Source organism: Magnolia sinica, chromosome 8 (assembly GCF_029962835.1).
Source record: "Magnolia sinica isolate HGM2019 chromosome 8, MsV1, whole genome shotgun sequence".
Taxonomy (NCBI): Eukaryota; Viridiplantae; Streptophyta; class Magnoliopsida; order Magnoliales; family Magnoliaceae; genus Magnolia; species Magnolia sinica.
The window spans coordinates 59,370,965-59,387,514 of NC_080580.1; the positions used below are offsets into that span (position 1 = coordinate 59,370,965).

A 16,550-nucleotide genomic window follows, 5' to 3' on the forward strand; every position below is an offset into this window, starting at 1 on the left:
TCTATTTTTATTTTTTTTACTAGCGTTAGGGTAAATTTTTTTATTTTTTTTAGAAAGTTTCTATTTCTAGGCTATTTTATTTTATTTTTAGAAATTTCCTATTTTCTAATTCTAGATTCTGATTCTTCTTTCAAGTAACTTTCTATTTTCTAGTTTTAGAAATTTTTTTCCTTTTTAGAAACTAACTTAGTTTTTATTTCTAAGATTACAAACTTTCTTTTTTAGAAATTAACCGTTGCTTAGGATTTTTTTTCTAGCATTATTTTAGGAATTTAATTTATTTTTATTTTCTTTTCGTTTACAGGAATTGAGGAAGGAAGCTGCTAAATAACATTGTCTTCAAAAGGAGGAGCTCCCTATTCTTCATACATCAATCATCTCCTTTTCTCGGGTTCTTCCTTCCAATTCTCGTTTACATAACTTTCTCTTGTTTTTAGGAATTCATAACTTTTTCCTTTAGTTTTATTCATCTTAGGTTGCATCTTAGTTTAGTTTTCTTTCTTATATTGATAACATAGTTTATGCTAGGACGTAGATCTCTGAACATAGAACTAGCACATTTTGATCCTGAAATAGAAAGAACCTTTCATAGAAGATTTAGAAACATCCTGTTTGAAATGGCGGAAGAGAATGGAACTAAAGCTCTTAGAGATTATTCAGCTCCTGTCCAATTCAATGCGCCTTCATGTATAGTGTTGCCTGCCACCACAGCAGCACACTTTGAACTTAAACCTGGGGTCATACAACTGTTGCCATCCTTTTATGGTTCAGATAAGGAGGATCCATATCATCATGTGAAAGAATTCTTAGACATTTGCTCCACCTTTAAGTTCCAAAACTTTTCAGACGATTCGATCCGTTTGCGCCTTTTTCCTTTTTCTTTGAAGGATAAGGCGAAAGCATGGTTGAATTCTCTAGGAGTTGGGACTATCACTACATGGGACCAACTGTCTAAGAAGTTCTTAAACAAGTTCTTTCCAGTTCACAAAACTAATGCTCTCCGTAGAGAAATTACGAATTTCACACAAAAAGAGGGTGAGCACTTTCATGAATGTTGGGAAAGATGGAAGGACTTACTTCTTAAATGTCCACACCATGGTTTTGAAAAGTGGCAACAAGTTCAATACTTCTATGACGGTCTGACACCCCAAAACCGTCGCATGGTTGACGCCACCAGTGGAGGGTCATTCATGACCAAAAGTGATGTTGAAGCGTGGAATTTCTTTGAGACCTTGTGTGAAAATTCCCAGCAATGGGACTACTCAAATAGAGGTGAAAGGAGTCCCCAACCACAGAAGAAAGGTGGTATATATGAGGTAGGAGTCACGCCAGATCTTTATGCCAAAATTGATAGCCTGACAAAGAAAGTGGATGCTTTAATGTTAAATAATGGACCTCCACAAACAACTCAAGTCGAGTCATGTGCCATATGTTCTAGTCCCGCCCATCCTACGCCGTCTTGTCCATCTAGTTCAGCATTTCCAGAATTTCTCCCTGAACAAGTACATGCTATGAACACCTTTCAGAGAACTGAGAATAATCCTTACTCGAACACCTACAATCCAGGGTGGGCTAGGCATCCAAATTTTTCTTGGGCAAAAGGACCACAACAAGGAGGACCATCTGGAAATCCTCCTATGCAACCTTACTCCCAAGTTGGCAGTCAACAACCTCAGCAGTTCTCACAGTATCAACAAGTGCCTCCACAATCTAGGAAACCATCTCTTGAGGATACACTCAATCTTTTTATGCAGAGTTCACTTCAATTTCAAAAAGACACCCAACATACTTTACTAGCTAACCAGCAGAGTTTACATGCAAATGCGCAATCCATTGCTAAGCTAGAAGTACAGTTGGGTCAACTTGCTGTCACATTGAGTGAGAGAGAGAAGGGCAAGTTCCCTAGTCAACCTGTGGTAAATCCAAAAGGACAGTATGAGATTGGCTCTAATTCAAACCAAGAACAATATCATGAGCAAGCCAAATCAATCATTACCCTTAGGTCCGGTAAACAGAACAAAGTAGAGATGCCTAGGGAAGAATCAAAGTCCAATGCTGAAGATCAAAATGAAATGGAGAGACATACTAGAGCATCCAAAGTCCAACAACACTGACTCTCCAGGAACCACTCATGTGCCATCGTATGTGCCTAAAACACCTTTTCCTCAACGTCTGGCACCGGTTAAGAAAGGAAACAACTTTAATGAGATATTGGACATGTTTAAGCAAGTCCAAATCAACATTCCGTTGCTTGATGCGATCAAGCAAGTCCCTGCTTACGCTAAGTTTCTTAAAGATTTATGCACTCAAAAGCGTAAGATGAATGTTCATAAGAAGGTCTTCCTTGCAGAGCAACTCAGCTCCATGATTCAAAACAACACTCCTCCTAAATTTAGGGATCCAGGAGCTCCTACCATTTCTTGTGTCATAGGAGAGCATAAGGTTCAGAAAGCGTTGCTTGATTTAGGGGCCAGTGTTAATTTGTTACCATATTCGGTCTATGAGCAGCTAGGACTTGGTGAGCTGAAACCAACTAAAATAACACTCCAACTAGCTGATAGATCTGTCAAGGTGCCCCGTGGTGTTGTTGAGGATGTGCTAATCCAGGTTGACAAGTTTTATTTTCCAGTGGATTTCATCGTTCTAGATACTCAGCCTGTCCAGAATCCTACAAGTCAAATCCCGGTTATCTTAGGACGTCCATTCTTGGCCACATCCAATGCAATCATAAATTGCAGGAATGGAGTTATGAAGTTGTCCTTTGGTAACATGAAGATCAAGCTCAACGTTTTCAATGCTGGACAACAAATGTCAGACTCGGATGATATATTTGAAGTGAACATGATTGAGAGTCTAGTGCATGACTCTTTCCTTGAATCTTCCGATGACGCTCTTGAGACTTGTTTAGCACATTTTGGCAGAGATTTTGACATAGAAAGTTCCATCCAAGAAGTCAATGCATTGCTTGACTCTAATCCAGATATGAATACAACAAAATGGAAAGCGAGAGTGGAACCTCTTCCACCATCTGAGTCTAAACTGGTCCCGTCTATTGAGAAACCACCCAAAGTCGACCTTAAACAATTACCTGAAACTCTCAAGTATGCATTCTTAGGACCTTCTGAAACCCTGACTGTCATCATAGCTGTTAACCTTGATAAAGAACAGGAGGGTAAATTGCTTAATATTCTTAGAGAACATAAGGCAGCTATTGGGTGGACAATAGCGAACATAAAGGGAATAAGCCCTACGGTGTGTATGCATCGTATTCATCTTGAAGAAAATGCAAGAACATCGCAAGAAATGCAAAGGAGGCTTAACCCTAACATGAAAGAGGTCGTCCGAGCTGAGGTGCTAAAATTATTAGATGTTGGTATCATTTACCCCATTTCTGATAGCACATGGGTCAGTCCAGTTCAAGTTGTTCCTAAAAAATCTGGGATTACGGTGAAAAAGAATGAGGATAATGAGTTAGTGCCGACTCGCATGACTACGGGTTGGCGAGTTTGTATTGATTACCGTAAACTGAACCTGGTCACAAGGAAGGATCACTTTCCTCTTCCTTTCATAGACCAGATGCTTGAGAGATTGGCAGGGCATAGCTATTTTGTTTCCTAGATGGTTATTTCGGGTACAATCAGATTCCCATTGCTCCTGAGGATCAAGAGAAAACCACATTTACATGTCCTTTTGGCACATATGCCTATCGGCGTATGCCATTTGGATTGTGTAATGCGCCTGCGACCTTCCAACGATGCATGATGAGTATTTTTTCAGACATGGTTGAGCGTTTTCTTGAGATTTTCATGGATGATTTTTCAATTTTCGGCTCTTCATTTGATGAATGTTTATACCATCTATCTCTTGTCTTGGAAAGATGTGAAAAACGAACCTGGTATTGAATTGGGAAAAGTGTCATTTTATGGTTCAAAAAGGGATTGTACTCGGGCATGTTATTTCAAGTAATGGCATTGAAGTTGATAAAGCGAAGATTGATTTAATTTCTAGTCTTCCTCCACCCAGAACGGTTAAGGAGATTCGATCATTCTTAGGGCATGCAGGATTCTACAGGAGATTCATTAAGGATTTTAGCAAAATTTCTCGACCCTTATGCAATTTACTAGCTAAAGATGTTGCTTTTGTCCTTAATGATGAGTGTCGGCAAGCTTTTGATAAGTTGAAGCATTTACTGACTTCTGCTCCAATCATCCAACCACCTGATTGGAGTTTACCTTTTGAGCTTATGTGTGATGCTTCGGATTATGCTGTTGGAGCCGTCCTAGGACAAAGATTGAACAAAATGCCTCATGTCATTTATTATGCTAGTAGGACTCTAAACAATGCTCAACTTAACTACTCTACCACTGAAAAAGAATTGTTGGCGGTGGTATTTGCTCTAGACAAATTCAGGTCGTATCTCATAGGATCAAAGGTTATAGTGTTCTCAGATCATGCAGCATTGAAATATCTTCTTTCTAAAAAAGACGCTAAACCTCGATTGATTCGGTGGATTCTCTTGCTACAAGAATTCGATATTGAAATTCGGGATAAAAAGGGTTCCGAAAATGTGGTAGCCGACCATTTGTCTAGACTTGTCTTAGAGTCCACAGTGGATCCTTTGCCAATGAATGAGTCTTTCCCTGATGAACAACTTCTAACTATTTCTCAATTACCTTGGTATGCGGACATTGTAAACTATCTTGTTACAGGTCAACTTCCTTCTCATTGGACTAAACAAGATAAATCCAAATTTCTTGCTGAGGTTAAACATTTCTTTTGGGATGACCCATACTTATTCAAAATTTGTCCTGATCAGATTATTAGGAGATGTGTGCCTGAGAGTGAGTTTCATAGTATAATCTCCTTTTGTCATGATCATGCCTGTGGTGGTCATTTTGGTTCAAAGAAAACAGCTGCGAAAGTCTTACAAAGTGGATTTTATTGGCCTACACTGTTTCGAGACACCCATGCCTTTTGTTCAACATGTGATAAATGCCAACGTACGGGTAATATTTCCCATAGGAACATGATGCCACTTACCAATATTCTCATTGTTGAAATATTTGATGTTTGGGGTATTGACTTCATGGGCCCATTTCCCCCGTCATTTGGTTATGTGTATATCCTTGTGGCCGTCGACTATGTCTCTAAGTGGATTGAAGCAGTGCCATGTAAAATGAATGATCACAAAGTTGTGGTCCGTTTCTTAAAAGAGAATATCTTTTCTCATTTTGGCACTCCTCGAGCTATTATAAGTGATGGGGGTACTCATTTTTGCAATAAACCGTTTGAATCCTTAATGAAAAAATATTCCATCACTCATAAAGTTGCAACGCCATATCATCCACAAACAAGTGGCCAAGTTGAGGTGTCAAATCGGGAGATTAAACAAATTTTAGAGAAAACGGTTCGCCCCGATCGTAAGGATTGGTCGCAACGGTTGAATGATGCTCTTTGGGCATATCGTACGGCTTTCAAAACTTCGATTGGAATGTCTCCATGCAGGCTTGTATTTGGGAAAGCCTGTCACTTACCTGTGGAATTAGAACATCATGTGTATTGGGCCATCAAAACATTTAATTTCGATTTGCACAAGGCTGGATCTCACCGAAAACTTCAACTCAATGAGTTAGAGGAAATTCGAAATGAGGCATATGAGAATGCAAAAATTTATAAAGAGTAGACAAAAATCTTCCATGACAAGTCGATTCTTCGCAAGACATTTGAACCGAACCAGAAAGTATTATTGTACAATTCCAGGCTACGCCTCTTTCCTGGAAAACTATGTTCGCGGTGGTATGGTCCTTATCGAGTCGTAAAAGTATTTCCTCATGGAGCAGTTGAGATTCAAAATTTAACAAACGGGAATATCTTCAAAGTAAATGGTCAACGGCTGAAACCATATTTAGATGATTTGGTGAACAAAGATGTTGAGGAAATTTATTTAGCGGACACAGGTTATCAAGATTGATTAATGGTCCATTCGTGTCTGGCTGAAGACGTTAAACTTAGCGCTCCTGGGAGGCAACCCATCCTTTCATTTCATTTCATTTTCCTAGTTAGTTAGTTCAATGTTTGTGGGTAACATTACTGCAAACCCTCACGAGACTACAACTCGTCCACTAGGGGTAACCTAGCGGTTTAAAGGCTTGTTGCATACGCTAAATGCAATCGAGAGCACCTGCGAAAGTGGTATAGATAGGATTTTCTTTTTGCGTGTTTATCATTTTGCTTTTGTTAATTTCTCTCTTATGCTGACTCGCTCTTACAGGGATATTTTTGGAAAGCCTCTAGATTCTTTCATACATGTACTATTTGTCCATCACTCCACTTTTATTTTCGTTGTCCCTTATGCATTGCATGTTTATTTCTTTTACATTGAGGACAATGTAGATTTTATGTTGGGGGTGGGCGATTAGGTTACCTCATTAGTATTTTCTTGGTCTTGAGCACAAATTGTGAAAATTTTTAAATTTTTCTGGAACTTCTTGTGCATTTGAAGTGATTGTGAAGGATAAGGGTGATTTTAACATTGCAAGATCCAGAATGTCGGTAATTTATAACTCTTGGATTCAGCCATCTGTTAGATTTCACAGTTAAGTTTAAATTGTTAACCCATGATTAGAACTTTTAAACATTGATTGAGTCATGATCCCACATATCACATCTCGGTTGCACATTAAGGTTCCGTTTCAACATTAAATGATTAACTTAGTAATCACTAAGCATGAAAGGAACTAGCCTGAAATTTTTAGCATCAGTCTATAACTAAGAATTGAGAAAAAGCGTAAGTCTTATAATTTTCATCATAGGTTTGTTCCCTATAGATGAAGATTCGATTCCCCATGGTTGACATGAGAAAAGGGTTAGGTGTATAATCTTTACCATAGGTTTGCTCCCTATAGGTGAGGATTTAATTCCCTTCCTTAGCGTTACTGTTCATAAAAAATTCAAAGGCTGATAGAATGAAAAGTTAACCTATCAGGCAAGTGTTGGTTTCAGTTGTCATGCACTCTGTTGTTAATTACTAATGTTATCATGAAATTGACAATTGGATCTCTTAATGATATTAAGCCGAGATTACACTATACACTCATGGAACTCAATGTTTAGAATATTCTAATTAATGGATTAATATTTTGAAATTGATTATGAAGTTTATCGTGAGCTTGATTCCAGAAAGAAAAAATTTTCTGTGCACCATTCATGAATCTTAGAATCATCGCACGATTTGTTCACAAATCACTCAGGTTTACAGAAATTATTATGTATTTCTAAAATTATTTTTTCGCATGTTTTGCTCAGGACTAGCAAAATGCTGGTTGAGGTTTGTGATGAGGGTCAAATATTACATATCAGACCCCATTTATTACCTAATTTTACGTACATGATAATGTTTAACGGGATATTTTAATTATATTTTTGTTACAGGATGAAATCAGGAGCGTTGATGGAAAAAGAGCACTACAAGCATGGATTTGATGTTCCAAAGTCACCAGAGCAAGGGACGCACTCAAGGGAACTAATACTGAAGAATTCACATGCCAGGGATCCGAGGAAATCAAGCCGTTCACATTAAAAAGGCCCGAAAATGGTCCAGAATGCAAGATCACATGGTTCCCGCCATCCGATTGACTTGAAACTTCATGCATAGCCTGGAGGCCATAAATAAACCGTACATATTAAATTTCAACCATTGGATATCTCGAGAAGTGGCCCAACGGCCATATCAGCCCTTTAATTCCTTAAGTGGGGCCCACCTGGTCCCTGGATATGGCTCATCTTTGGTATCAACGCTTTAAATTACATGGAGAATCATATGGACGGAGGAGATTTGGTGCATACATCATGATGGACCTCACATGTGCACTGCATGCACACAGTGCAGACGCACACCAGCCGTGCATCCATACACTCAAGGTCGGTCAGCAGGCGCTGACCGACAAAATTTTAAAAAAAGGAAACTGCTGTTTCTGGCTTCGCAAAAACGGAAATAGGGACTTGCGGTCCCCTGTTGTGGGCCACCATCACGATTCGTAGGTCTAATCTGGACCGTCTATTAGACCATAATGGCCCATATTACCATCGCCTAGGTGGCGTTATTTCAGATAACAGTAGAGATCGTTTTTTAACTGTTCAAAAGCAGAATGGATGGTGGGTTTAAAACCCTGTGAGCCACCATGAATTTGATCTAGAATTGAGCATGTCCGACCGATTTTTCAATGTCAATCTAATGGACGGACTGGATTTTGAAGATAATGTCAATAGTGGGCCCCACCAACGTCGCAGCGCGATCAATGCCACGCCCTGTTTACGCACGACCGACGCTGTCCGATTTCCGTACCTGTTGTGGCCCACTACACTTGATCAGATGGAAGATCTGATCCGTCCATCATGTAGAAGACTGGAAAACGTCCTAAGGGACGGTATTTATTTGAAAACCGACCAAGGAAAGATGGGCTGTTTTGCGTCTGATCTTGGCTGCGACAACGTTTCCAAAACGTCCCTCCACCGCCTAAGCTGCTATAAGAAAGAGAGAGAGAGAGCTCGTTTGAGGGAGGAAGCCAGGAAGAACAGATCCAAGAAAAAAAAAGCAAGAGAGGGAGAGTTTTGTCGGAGAGAAGAAAAGGTTCGTTTTGAAAGGCCCGTTTGAGAGAGGTAGTTCGTTGTTTTTTTTGGACAGGAGAAAAAGCAGAAGGGAAAGCTCGTTTTGGAAGGAAGCCAGGGAGAGGGAAGAGAGCGAAGACATCAGATTCAAGCAAGAGGGAAGAGAGGATGGAATTTTTCTTTTATAAATATTATTTTTCCGTCTTCCTTCTTGATTCCATGAGTAGCTAAATTTCTAGCTAGGGCTGAGATGAAGCCCCTAATTTGAATGACTCTTGTAAGTGTTGATTTCATCTGAATTTGATTGGTTTGTTTCTTTCTCTACTGTGCTTAACTGAAATATCCGTACTCCTCCATTCTAAGAGCTCGACCAAAGTCTAGTTATGGACGTTGTTTGGATTACTATTCTAGGTGCTTGTGTCTGACCATGAACAGGTTCCTATAGAGGAAGAAACAGGAATCTACATCTCTTCATGTCCGACCATGGATGGAAATATGTGATCCATTTGCTTTAAGGAATTATACATTCTGTGTGCCCGACCAAAGACATAAAGTGCGCTTTATTTATTTTGATATCAATCTGGATTAGGGTGAATCAACAGGTAAAACAAGGTTTATGATAATTAGGGGTGGATTCGAAAGTCCTAGTCTTCTCTTTGATCGAACTTTCCTCATTATTCTTAGTTATATTTCCATTGATTTTTATTTAGTTTACTTAATTACTATCGCAAATATTTGTTAGATTAGTTAAGAAGAGTCTTTAATTTTGAATTATGACGACGAGTCCTCGTGGGAACGATCTCGTAATACGTACCATATCTACATCTGATTCGTATACTTGCGAGTTTAAAATCATTTAAATCAGGTTGGTTTACAATAATTATGAAAATGCCACTGACCTATAACCCTGAATTCTAAATCACATGGTTCCCAAGATCTGTTTGATGTGAAAATATATACCTTGCCTATGTATCATAAATTAACCATGCACGTCGACCCTTAGATCATTGTAAAAGTGACCCAATTGACAGATCAACCCCGTAACCGTTGATTTTGGTGTCCATCAAAAGTCATGGGTAGTCGTAGTAGAATATTTCCCTTCATCTATGTCCGTTTGATCTTATGAACAGGTTGGATGACAAATAAACATCACTAAAGGGCCTAGAAAGGGTTTTAACAGTGGAAACCATAATAACTGTTATTTCATGTGGTATGATTCACTTGATCTTAGGATATGCTTCAACTTTTGGCCCAACTCCTTAAATTAGATGGAAAAATGAGTGGATGGTGTAGATTCTTAGAAAAGTATTATTTTGGACCTCGCTCCAAGTGGTGTACGTACACAGTAAGGGTATACTTGCACTTTACCGAACCTAAAAGGCGGTCAAAGCAGGTTTGACCCGCAAGAAAATGAAGCAGGATTCTCCTGTCCATTTTTCTCGGTGCAGAGAGTTCAAATGAATGTATGTGGAGATCATCTATGGACCAACAAACTCGATCATGATGATTAATCGGAGCCGTCCATCTGAAATGGATGGGACTACCGACCAAAACCCTAGTCGAACCTTCACATATTCCTTCTGGATTTTCTCGCAAACAGTGGAGAAAATGGACGCAGTCCAATTTTCACGCATAAGAAATTTGAAAGAGACTGACCCTGTGTCAAGTAGTGGCCCACCATCAGGGAACCCCGGAATGCGGGGGTCGAACATAACTCAGCTCCCGAGTTCCAAAACATCACTTATGCAACATATTTAGTGATGAATGTATGTTGACTGTTTTCGTGCATAAAACATGGAATAGATTAAGCCAAATGAAGATATAATTCAAGGATAAGTGAAGAAAGCAAGCAGAAGACTTATAGCAAAATATGTGTACAAGTGTAAATCCCTGAAGTACAGATACAAACCAGTCGTGATGAAAGTGTTACTTAACAAAATTATAAGTATCAAGTTACATCATTTAAATTCTCAAAAATAATCCCAGCATCCCGCGCATCAGAACAAGGCTTGCTAGAACCCGTCTGAAAACTGCATATAAGAGAAAGCATCCTCATCATCATCCATCTCCCGCTCTGCCTCAGAAGTCGCATCCACATCTATAACATCAGAACCTAAGACAGAGTCTGGTGGGTGTTTAACACCGCCCCAGAACGTGGGAGTGAGTGATTAACTCAGTGGAACAATAAGGCACTGATTAACATGTTATCAGTTCAATCAAGTAGTAATGATAAAACAGAACAATTAAATAAATCCTAAGTACTCTTGTTATTGCAAGGATGCATGCAAAATGATGCGTGCCCTCACGCGTACACCCTCAGCGTCTTCATCTTACGTTACGCATGACACCACCTCAAAGTGCGCCACATCTACAAAGCACATGCAAATGCGGTGCATGAATATGATTACCAAGTTGTTATTAGTCCTTTTCATACAGCAGGATTGGGAAGCTAAGATACATTCCTCATATCATCATCCAAACAGTGATCTATTCTAGGGTCGTCAGTCCTAGATATCTTATACGATCATATATTTAAGGTCGTTGCAAAGGGATCGTCACTAATCAATGCACGCCTTTCATACCTTTATTTCCACAGTTCGGCTCGTCACCTCAATGCGGTATCCAGGTATGCTCGAGGTCATTACAAAGGGCTCGTCACCAATCAATGTAGGCCGACAGCACGAATATAGTGTCACATACCACCATAATCGGCTCACGAGATTTGTTGCTCACTGGTCACTACGGGGAGGCTCGTCACCCCAGCGTCGGCCGACAGCTCGACCACGGTGTCCCATACCACCATGTCTGGCTCATGAGTCTTAGCGGATCAAGGTACCATGGTTATTAGGATTTCACTGGTAAATTCGGTACCCTAGATTCAAGCAGTAGCGTCCATACATGGTGAACATACATCGGACAATCGGGTTACTTGACGAACTCGACTAGCACGAGCGCGCGTTGAGTTGAGCGACATAGAGTGCGCAAACACTCCGCGTGGCCAAACCACTGCCGACAACTCTAATACGACTCGGGTTCGTCTAATACGTCCTACGTGGCGAAAGTAACCTCAGCCACGATCATGAAGCAATTACCGATTTCCTGGACTAATGCATAGCCCCAAATACATTACACTACAACAGATATATGAATTGAATGTAGAACAGTAAAGGAAACAACAACTCAAATCATGGTACATAAGCACTTGAGGAATATCAACTTAACATAAATGTAAGCATAAGTAATGCTTGAATTTAAATAACATGGAATGTAACTAGCAAGAAGGAAATCATGCACATCAATAGGAGTGTTGAGAATCACTTCTCAACACCCGCAATTAGTGTAATAAGTTACACTTTAGATCATCAGGCATTTCTACAAACACTTAGAATACATGGTACAATATACATGACGTATGTTTAAAAAACAAGCATTTGGACAATTCCTTTTACCAAGGAGTTGTCATACATACATCTAGCATGCATACATGAAATAATCATGGCAAACACAAGTGCATATTTTATACGTATACGGTACTTTATACATACACATAGAATACACAAATCTCAATATAGCACATGCATATCAGGAACACAACATAAACACAACATTTGGCATGTGAAATCTCATCCATAACAAGAATAAATCACTAACTGGCATTGAAAGCCTTGAGAACCATAACCTATACACTTAAAGTCCGCACCTTAAGCAAGGAAAGAAACACCGAACTGATTTAGACAAGTTATCTTCGTCAACAGCGACAGATTACCCTAAAACAATGATAGAAATGAGATACAACAACACCAAGACTATTCTAAGCTCTAACACAGATTAGGGTTAGGTTAACTTACCCCAAAATGAACTCAGAACTGTCAGAATAACGATTCAAAGTGAAGGTTCAAAGATGAAGAAGAACAGGAAAGAATCCAAGATGATTCACCAACTTCTCTCTCACTTTCTCTCTCTTTTCCACTCTCTTTCCAAGCTAGGGTTAGAGAAAATTCGTATGGAAAAGAGAGCTAGGGTTTAAGGACTATAAATAGGCTTATATTAATGAAAATAACCCCAGGGACAAGGTATACTTAGGTTATAACCAAAGCAAGCCTCTCTCGATCCAACGAAGCACTTCTGGTGGGCCAAATACCACGAAAGGTCGGACTTAAGCTCACTGACCATGGATCTAGGTCAAGCTGAGTTTTCGTACCGACCGGCTTTTCAGATCAGCCGTGGTGGACCATACTCAATTCAACGGTCACAGAATCTCGATCAGGTCCACAAGCACAAGGATATGCCGGGGCCACCTTCCCTGATCAGAGGGTAAATTGGATCGAGAATCCAACGGTCGATAACTTAAAATCATCGCGCAAGCGACACGACTCGGATTTCATAAAATCTTATTAAATTTCCAACCTTTCTCACACTCTTCACTCGAACTCAAACAAATCGACCTGAACATCACATGGACTTGATTTTCGAGGTGATGGTCAAGCCCAACTCGGTGACCACAAGAGCCTAAGATCATCGCCATTGGACTTTCGACGCGCGGTCCAAGTCCGATCCAAAACTTCCAAAATTCCCCAACACCTGGATTTAGCGATGGATCCGAGTTCTGAGTAACATAACGCTAACTAATCTACAAGTTTAGAGCCATGCGATACAATTTAAAGTGATTGATGCGAATTTTACAAGCAATCGAGTATAGCGCTAATTACCCCAAAAACAACTACTTAAGGAAAGATAAGCACAAGTAGTGGCCCACCATCAGGGACCCCCAGAATGATTTGAATTGTCCAACTGGTTCGCACGGATGGTTCGACCAGAATCACAAAGGCCTCACACATAAATAGACACGTGTGCGCACACAAGCAAAGTGGAAGCAAGCCGTGTGCGGCTGGGTTTTCTAAAAATGAAAATTCTTCGTATCCTCTATGAAACTTCTCCTGAGATCACAGCCATCTGAGGCCCACCTAAAACAATTCTGAATCTTCCCATGTTAGAAGAAGATAAGATGGAGGGTGACCGACTGCGACAATCCGTCGTCTTCCATGGGAGCACAACAGCAACTGTGGAGATGGTGTCCCAAGAAGCTGCGCAGGATCAAGATTTGATCCATCCTCTCCCTACTTTTGAGAGATCTAGAGCATCCAAACTATATTTAAGATGATCTGAGAGAGAGAGAGAGGAGGAGGAGGAATCCAAGAAGATAACGGCTGGCGAGAACAAGAACTGTAGCCCTATTTTCACAGTTACACAAACAACTGTTGCGTAAGGAAACCCTCTAATTTCCCTGCTACGCAAATGAAACTTTTAGAGCCTCTTAAGCAGCCTATAAAATCCTCAACTAAAAGACAAAACACCATCGAAAAAGGAAGAGAAAAAGGTAGGAAACGAGAGAAAAGAAGAAAGGAAAGAAGGAAGAAAAAGAGAGAGGTTATTCCCGTTCAATTGTGGGAGGGGAGAAAGAAAAGAAAAGAAAGGAAAGGAGAGGAAAGGAAAAGAAAAGAGAAGAAAAGAAAAGAGAAAGAAAGAGAAAGAGAAAGAGAAGGAGAAATAAAGAAAGAAAGAAAGAAAGAAAGAAACGAAAAGAGAAGAAGAAAAGAAAGGCCTATGACAACAGCTTAGGCTGGGCTGAACACTCCTATCAGGGTAGACTTCCTCCCTTCTCTTTATTCTCACAATTCTCTCAGACTTCTTTACCAAAGAAGGTGGAAAAACTCCACCATGATAAAACTGAGTTGACACGATGGTAGGACACGCCGAGCTTTGAAACCTAGAAGGCGTAACTTAGAATCTCTAATGCTCACTCTGGTCAAATCCAAAACAGGTAAATCATAATAAAGGAACGTTTAATGGTAGAGGACATTCAGACGACTAAGGTGAGGGTTTAATCTTTTAAGCTTACATTAATTTAAGTTATTATATTTATCTTACCTTTTACATGCCTTCATGATACTGTGACTTCGCCCTGCAATTATATGGTCTACCATCAATTATTTGCCCTTTTGGGTTATAGTATAATGTTGATTACAAGTGATCTTTATGAATTTATGTGGGGCGATGGATACAAGCCTTACCTTTGCCCTTACCAATTTTGTGGAGTTAGCCTTACTACTCATCTATTTATTGAGTTGACCCTTGCCAGTATTCTCTTTATTGAGTTGGTCATTACCACTTTTCTCTTTATTAAATTGACCTTTGCTACTCCCCTTTGTTGAGTTAGTCATTACTACTCTCCTCTTTATTATGTTAGCCATTGCCACTTTTATCTCTGCTGAGTTGGCCATTGCCACTATTCTCTTTTTGTTATTGGCCTTGTGCTATCTATCTTTAAAGGGCTTGGGCATGTGTCTTTTTATTCCAAAACCCCCATGATTCAGTTTACATTATATATTGATACATGTGATGTGTTAAGAGGTATCACAACTAGCAATTCAAATATTCTATCATGGATGTAATGCACTCTGGGTAAAGACCCTCTTAGTCAATGGGTTTTGGATAGTGGGACACAAATCTATATGTGTAATTCACAAATGCAGTGTCACATCACTTCCAGGATTGGATGTTGTAAATAGTTACTCTATGAACAAATCATGTCATATAATTCATCCGACTCATGTGTTGTATGGCTCGAGGTGTTCACGTAAATCCACAGTAGCGTTGGACATGCCGGTGAATGTCTGTAGTGTGAGAATGCGGGGCAATCTGGGTTTTCTATGAATCGTATTCCACATTGTTATGATCACTATGTATGATACGCCGCACACACTTTGATAGGCAAGCATCTCATGTAGGTTGTTTGTGCATAATGATACTCCTTGAAATAGTGGAATACGGGACGTATCAAAACTCTTACATTACTTTTATGAATCTCTTAAATTACTGTTAATTTTAAAGGATAACCATCACTATGAGTAGGGCATTGACCCTCTCCAACTGAATAGATGATGTAGGTGACGTACTGATTGAAGACCTAGAGGACAATCTCCCTATGGAATATTATGCTGAAAGAATATGAAGATAGTTTGATGATTTAGTCTTATACTTCCACTGCGAACTCGATAAATGTAATAAGCTCCCATTGAGAGGGCATTTAATTATTCTTTTACTCTGATGAAATAATTAATACAGTCAATTTTATTCCCGTGAATGTTACCTTCATGAATGTATTTGGATGTGATCTAAATTAAAAATAATAATAATAATAAGGTGAGATTTTTAAAAGCATCCAATTTATACATTATTAACACCTGATTTTCTTAGGGATGAGTATAAACTTTGTCCGTGAAAATTCAGAATGTTACATCATGACATGAAGATGTGAAATGCATGAGTCATACCATCCAAGTTATGCATAAAACTTGCATGTACCGCGCGATCATGTGGGGCACCCCTATCTCATATGGGGTCCCCAAAGTATCTCAACCCAAAGGCATATGCTATGATCAATCATCATACACAACATGCATACAAATGATATGTATGGGCATATATCTGGGCATGACATCATTATACTAAGCATGTTCTCAGTGTGTCTTACTAGGCCAAGTACACTGGCATCTTATCAGACATATCAGGCAATATTCGGTCTTAATTGACACATCATATACAGAGAATGGGAACTGAATAATAGGCCCCACTAGAAATATAGAAGTCTATGTGGTGTGGCCCACATTAGACTAACATCAACTCCTCATGCAGCTTGCAAAGCATGAATAAAATACATATAGCAAGGTGGGGTCCACTGGGAGTGACCCGGATGTACACCCATATGTTCAACATGTGTGCCACTAGGCTACTAATCTATTTGGGCACATGGTTTAATGATGATGTCCCAAAATAATCTGATTATCAATGGCATCACTATAATTACTTTAATAGGATGATTTGCATCGTCTAATCATTGATAGCGTAAATCGACGGTTACGTATCATTGGCTAGTCACTAAG

General features: G+C 39.5%; 1 non-coding gene across 1 annotated transcript; it reads right to left on the reverse strand.

Moving 5' to 3' along the window:
* Positions 1–995: 995 nt before the first annotated feature.
* Positions 996–1,102, reverse strand: LOC131254414 (small nucleolar RNA R71). The gene has a single exon (XR_009175529.1). It is a non-coding gene; the product is annotated as a small nucleolar RNA R71 (small nucleolar RNA).
* Positions 1,103–16,550: the final 15,448 nt, after the last annotated feature.